Source organism: Zea mays, chromosome 4 (genome assembly GCF_902167145.1).
Source record: "Zea mays cultivar B73 chromosome 4, Zm-B73-REFERENCE-NAM-5.0, whole genome shotgun sequence".
In the NCBI taxonomy this organism is placed as follows: domain Eukaryota; kingdom Viridiplantae; phylum Streptophyta; class Magnoliopsida; order Poales; family Poaceae; genus Zea; species Zea mays.
The window spans coordinates 230,296,409-230,303,424 of NC_050099.1; positions in this window are offsets into that span (position 1 = coordinate 230,296,409).

Genomic DNA, 7,016 nt, shown 5'->3' on the forward strand with positions numbered 1-7,016 from the left:
CGGGGCGGCCGAGGCCGGGCTCGTCGGAGGGCGACGCAGAGAGGGCGGACGCCATGGGCGGGCGAGCTCGAGGCGGCGGGGCCGGGCGCGAGCCCGGGGCGGCGCGCCGGGGAGCGGGGCGAGGCCGGGCGGGGACGCCGGAGGCGGCCGGGCGGGCGAGGCCGGGGGCGACCGGGCGGGCGCGGCCGGGAGCGGCTGGGCGCGGGGAGAGTGCCGGCGAGAGAGGGAAGGAGGAGGGAGGGGGAGGAGAGGAGGGGAGGGGGAGGGAGAGCCTCACCGAGGCGGGGGCGGCGCGGCGGCGACGGCGCTAGGGCAGGGAGAGAGGCGGCAGCGGTTAGGGTTACGGAGGGGAGAGAGAGAGGGGATGACGGGCGGGGCCCGCGGGGAGGGGATTTTTGGAAAAAAGAAAGAAAAAAGGGGAGGGGGCGATTGGGTCGGCTGGGCCCAAAGGGGGAGGAGGGGCGCGGCTTGGGCCGCCAGGACGGCCCACGTCGGGAAGGGGAGGGGGGCGGCTGGGCCGCTTGGGCCAAGGGGAAGGGGCGGCTGGGCCAAAAGGGGAGAAGGGAGGAGAGAGAAAAAGAAAAGGCTTTTCTTTTTCTAATTTCCACATTTTCTTATATGCCTAATTCTCCACTTCACTCAACCGCAAACAGAAGAGTGCATAATCCGGCATGATGCAACAAACAAAAATAGTTCTAGGTTTTGGTTACACAAGATGTCGAGCTAATTCTCGCTATAACTTTTTAAAAAAGATCAAGGATTAGCGAGAAGAAAAGGGAAAAAGGAAAGAGTAACGCCTGAATTTGGTGAGAGAAAAGAAGAAAAAATTCTACCCCCAAATTCAGGGTGTTACACCACCTTCCGGGAGCGATGGCCCGGGGATTGGATGAAGGAATGGTTCTATGTGAAAAATGATTTAAAGGCATGAGAGGATATTAAGGAGATTATCATGCGCCCTATCTGGCAACGCTTCGGCCTCCGGAAGCCGAAGGTGGAAATTGATGAAGCAGCCGAAGAATGTCGAAAGGCCTTCGACATAGTCTGCTCGTTCATCGGGACAAGGGACTTAATTCAAGAGCATGTGGCCTATAGGATATGGCCATTGGTAGCCAACTGTGAGATGCCAAAGGAAACTATCAACAACCCCCACGAAGGTGGTTTGGTTCGACAAAAATACACCTTCAGATTTGGAGACCAGTTTGATGAGCCAGACGATGATTGGCTGAAGAGTGTCGAAGCTACAAGTGATGAACTGCTTGGGCCGTACTCCAAAACAGAAGATAATGCACTATCAGCGGCCTTCGGAAGCCGGAAAAAGAAGAGACTCAACCGAGTTTTCGATGCTATTGGGTTCATGTACCCTGACTACCGCTACCCGTTACGGGGGCAAAAAAGAAAAGGTGCAACTTCCGGGAAAGTTGATGCTTCAGCTGCTCCAAGCGAGCCTGCGCCGAAGAGGAAAAAGGTGAAGGTCCTTACTCATCGACCGCGCTTTATTGAACCGGCCATAGTGCCCGAGTTTGTCGGTGAAACCTCTTCGGCTACTAAAGCCAAAGAACATGCACTTGCGCAGAAAACTGAAGAGCTGACTGCAACGCCGAAGGCTGAAAAAATTGAAGAGCCGAGAGCTGAAGGGACAAAAACATCAGAAATTTTAAGTCCTTCGACAGAAGTTGAAGTGCCAAAAACCCAGAAAGGTCCAGCAATGACCGCCAAAAGAAAAAGGATGGTTAATGTTCTAGATGTACTGGAGACAATAAAGTCTTCAAGCTCTACTCCGAGGAAAATTGCCAAAGCTCCAAAAGCGCAAATTGAGACAACAGCCTCTGAAGCCGAAGCTACAAAGCACCAGGCTGAGACCAAAGCTGGGCCTTCAGAGCCCGTCAAGGAGAAATCCTTGGAAACCGGAGAAAAGAGACAGAAGCGGCAGAGCAAATTTTGGCTGAGAAAACTGCCACTGCCCCCCTCCCCCCCGAAGCATTTTCCGAAGCTCTCAATTATATTTTATGGCATGCTTCGGGGAAGAAGTTGACTGAAAAAGAAAAGCGAGAAGCTCAGTTCTATGCCCAAAAATTGAAATATACAAAGGGGGCATTGATTTTCAACGGTAGCGGAGAAGAAGACTTCTTATATTGTCTCCCAGACAGCAAGGAGATTTCTGTCTGCCGGAAGATGAGCAAAAGCTTCGGATTCTCGACACTAGAGGACGGGCTCTCGGTGCTATCAAAAGATGAATTAGCCAACAGCTTAGCATACAATAGCTTAAAGATGAGGAAATGAATTTTACTGAAAAGCAAAAATTTTCCATTTGCTTATACTTAATACCGTATTCCTTTTTCAGGGCCTTATTCTTAGCAACGCCCTTAGGGCGCAAAAAAGCGCTGAAGACGAGGGATGTACCATGGCCTTGAACAACCTTCGTTCTGAAGTAATCGAACTAAGGAACGAAGGTCTTAAGAAAGATAAAATATTAAACTCATTGCTAAATAAAATAAAAGAAGACGAAGCTACTTCTAAAGCCCAAGCTGAAGCCCAGAAGTGCGAAATTGAAGATCTTCAGAAACAGCTGGCTGAAACGAAGTTAAAGTGTGCAATTGCGAAGCTGACCGAGACGCCAGTAACTATTGGAAAAATTATTGGGAGAAGACAGTTGTAGAACTTCGGTCTTCAAAAGAGAAATGCTACGAAAAATCCATAGAATGTGTGCAAAAATAAAATCTAGCTTCGCCAATGTCGGCGCATTCTCTAGCGAGGATAATTTTGTAAGGGGCGATCCTGAAGGCCCAATTGACTGGATCAGCAACGAAGCTGAAGCCTTTGAAGAAGTTTTGAGTGGTCGTGGGGATGTCTGCGCCTTCTCAGGTGCTAGGGGAATCGTGGCTATTTTGGAGAAATCAGGTTGTGATCACGTGAAAGCTTTGACTCAAACCGAAGCTGCCTTATCTATTGAAGATACAAAAGACCCCTCGGCCGAAGCAAGCTTAGTTGGCGGAAAATTCTTTACTGACATCTGGGAGAATGGCGGCCGAGAGATGGCGCACGAGATAATAAAAAGAGTGAAAAAGATTCTCATGATGCAAAAGAAGCGACGAAGGCATCTGAGAAAGCTGCGGAACTTGAAAGGCGGATAGATATTGCTTAATAACTTTTTAACTTTATGTTTTATTTTTGTGACTTCGGACTTATTTACGTTTTCTATCACAGCTGGGCTATCTCCTTCCCCAGAGCCCTTCGAGCCAACGGACGACCCAGAAGCAAAGAGAGAGGAAGAAATCACTAAAATGGCCGAAGCTATTTTGGATGAAGCTATTTCTCTACTGTTAAACGAAGCTGCGGAAGTAGTTTTAAAAGAAGAATAGTTGTTATTGTAAAAACACTTGGAATGTAATATTTGCTGAACAAAGTGTGTAGTATTTTTATAATTTTGAATGTAATATATAAGCTGCTTGTAACTTAATTCTTTACGATTAATGGAACTTTACGTACATACCGTTTTTGAACCTTTCGGTGAAAAAAACACCTTCCCTTCTTTTCGTGCTTCGTGAAGAATATCCATATTTCGTAAAAACATCCAATCTCCGTAAAAACATTATGCTTCGTAAGCAATAGATCTCCTTTTCATATCAGAGTTGACAAAGCTGTACTTCTTCAAAACTTATTTTGTGCCTTGGCACTGCTTCATCGAAACAATCTCCGAAGATCAACATTGTATCCCCTTCTTGTGCCATTGATGCAATATGATGTATGATGTTATGCTATGCAAATGATGTGATGATGTTATGCTATGCAAAATGATATTTGTGCCGAAGATACACACACATTCCCACAGTAGAGCACACAATCTTTTTGCCGTTTATTTTTCGGTGTATCAGCGCTGACTTTTCGCTGTAAGCCTCCCTTAGGAGCTTCTTCGCCTTTTACTTCGGCAATATTCGCGTTGACTTTTCGCGCTTCGCCTTATACTTCGGCGGAATCGGCGTTTATTTTTCGCTGTAAGCTCTGCATTCCCTTTGGAACGACTTTTGAGCAGAAAACTTACACTGCGCTCCCTTAGGAACGACTTTTTGTAGCTTCGGCAAACTTATGCTGCATTCCGTAGAACGACTTTTTTGTAGCTTCGGGTATACTTTCTGTAGCCACAAGCTCTTAAGAACGAGTTTTCATGCTTCGACAACGTTTTGGATTCTGTAAGTCTGTGGAGGAGATATATTTTTACTATGGCAAAAACGAAGCTGTTACAAGAAATTGAAAACAACAAGAAAAACTTAGGCTTTCAATGATTGTTCCTTATTAAAAAGAAAAATGATAACGAATGCAAGAACTATTTCATAAGTAGGATATCTTCTAGTAAATGTGCTTCGACTCTGGCACAGTACTGTTGACTGTGCGAGCTTCGGACTCCTCTCTGAAGTCTCGTTGCTGATGAGTGTGCTGGCTCTCTTCTGGCTGCTGGCCTCGTTGTATCGGTGGTGGAGGTGGAAGCTGTTGCCAAGATGCCTGAGGTTGGCTTGCCGAAGCAACAGAAGCTGCAGGATGGTTACCCACATACTCTGGAATGTACGGTGAGTGGTACGAAGCAGTATGCATAACTTGCTTCGGCTGGCTCTGTTGGGCTGCAGCTTCTGCTATCTCTTTCTGTTTCTGGATGGTGACATGGCACATCCTGGTAGTATGGCCCTTGTCCTCACCGCAGAATAGGCAATAAATTTTTCTGGGCTGATCCCCAAACCTTCCTCCAAAGCCCCTGACGCCTCTGCCCCTTGGAGCTGGGGGCCGAGGATAGCTCTATTGCTGCCCCGAAGCCTGGGAGGAATATTGCGGCCTCTGTTGCTGGCTTCCTCTGTCGTCATTCTGAGTAGAATGAATTGATCTGACGTGCCTAGGATGGACTCTCCCTACGAAGCCCCTGGTCATTTCGGAGAATCTGTAAGCTTCCTCCCTTCTCTGTCGAAAGTCATTATCAGCTTGGATGTATTCATCCATCTTCTGAAGCAGTTTCTCCAGGGTCTGAGGGGGTTTCCTGGCAAAGAATTGGGCTGTAGGTCCTGGTCGAAGCCCCTTAATCATGGCCTCAATGACAATTTCATTGGGCACCGTTGGTGCCTGTGCCCTCAGTCGTAAGAACCTTCGGGCATACGCCTGAAGGTATTCTTCGTGATCCTGGGTGCACTGGAACAAAGCTTGAGCAGTGACTGGTTTCATCTGAAACCCTTGGAAACTGGTGATAAGCATGTCCTTCAGCTTTTGCCATGATGTGATTGTTCCTGGCTGAAGAGAGGAGTACCAGGTTTGTGCAACATTTTTGACTGCCATGATGAAGGATTTCGCCATGACTGCAGTATTGCACCATATGAAGATATGGTTGCTTCGTAGCTCATCAAAAATTGCTTCGGATCTGAGTGTCCGTCATACATGGGGAGCGGAGGTGGTTTGTAAGACAGGGGCCAAGGTGTAGCCTATAGTTCAGCTGACAGAGGAGAAGCATCGTCAAAGGCAAAATTTCCATGGTGGAAATCCTCATACCAGTCATCCTCGTTGACGAAGCCCTCTTGGTGAAGCTCTCTGTGCTGGGGCCTTCGGTTTTGCTCATCCTGAGCAAGATGACGAACTTCTTCAGAGGCTTCGTCTATCTGCCTTTGCAGGTCAGCTAGCCGAGCCATCTTTTCCTTCTTCCGTTGCACTTGCTGATGAAGCATCTCCATATTCCTGATTTCTTGGTCCAAGTCGTCCTCCTGAGGCGTTGGACTGGTGGCCTTCCTCTTCTGGCTTCGGGCCTCCCGAAGAGAAAGGGTCTCCTGGTTCGGGTCCAGCGGCTGCAGAGCGGCAGTCCCTGTTGCTAAAGCTTTCTTTGGCGGCATGACGAAGGTCGATGCTTGCCGAAAGTGGTCGGAAAGGGTTCACCGGAGGTGGGCGCCAATGTTGGGGACTTGTCCTTAAATGCTATGAATTAAGAACAAGGCAACACAGAAATCGTTAAACGTTAAAATCCTTTGTCCTTCGAAGCATTACTTCCCTCGGGATATAATGAGTCTTGGACGAAGGTTATGAAGGACATACCTTCATCAGTACAATTAATAATGGAAAAAATTCATACGAAGTACAATAACATAAATACTTAAATCTTATTATTAGCTCACCTCTATTTTTATTATTATGGAAAAATAGAAATGATAACAAATTACATATGTACCTTCGGTTTGAGAGAAGGCAAAAGTACAAGCGTGACGCAAAAGCAAAATGTGCAGTCAGCGTGAACAGTACGAGAGCACTGTTCATCTATTTATAGGCACGGGACGCAGCCCATGTAAAATTACACCCATGCCCTTTACATTTGCTAATAACTCTATAATAATCCATCGAGGTCTAAATAGCCTTTTCCCCTCTAAGTCGGTTCCCTTTTTGTTATCACGCCGAAGCTCCCCTGCGCATAGCTTCGGCTCTGCGCCATCCTTCGTATTCTTTGTGCTTCTTCACACTGTAGTTTTGACCTAAGTCCGAAGGTACCTGTTCATGTATCATACTCCAGAAACATTGTCAAATCATATATTTGAGGACCTTCGGAAGCCGAAGGCCCCCAACAGAAGACATGGATTCTATCCATAGATCATTAGGTGTAGAACAAATCCATGAAGATATTGCATACATTTATATTAGAATCACTCGGTGACATGGATTTAATAGCGACTTAATAGAATCACTCGGTGATTAGCATAGGTGCTTTGCGAAGTGCTTAGGTTAGTTAGACCACATTAGCGCTTGCTCTAGGTGAATCTTAGTTAGTTGAGTGAGTTTAGAAAAACCACACAACCCCTCATCTCTTGTGCGAGCCATTGTAATTGTACCGAGTGCGGCGAGAGTCTTGCGAGACCGTGACAACCGAGTTTGTTTCACGGCCGCCACTGTGTACCGGAGGCAACAAGGCCCGCGGCGTTTCGGCCGAAAGCTCGAAAGTGGAGACGGCGGGAAGCGTCCAAGAGGAGCCGAAAGCGGAGCACCACTTGCGCGTGAAGGCCCAT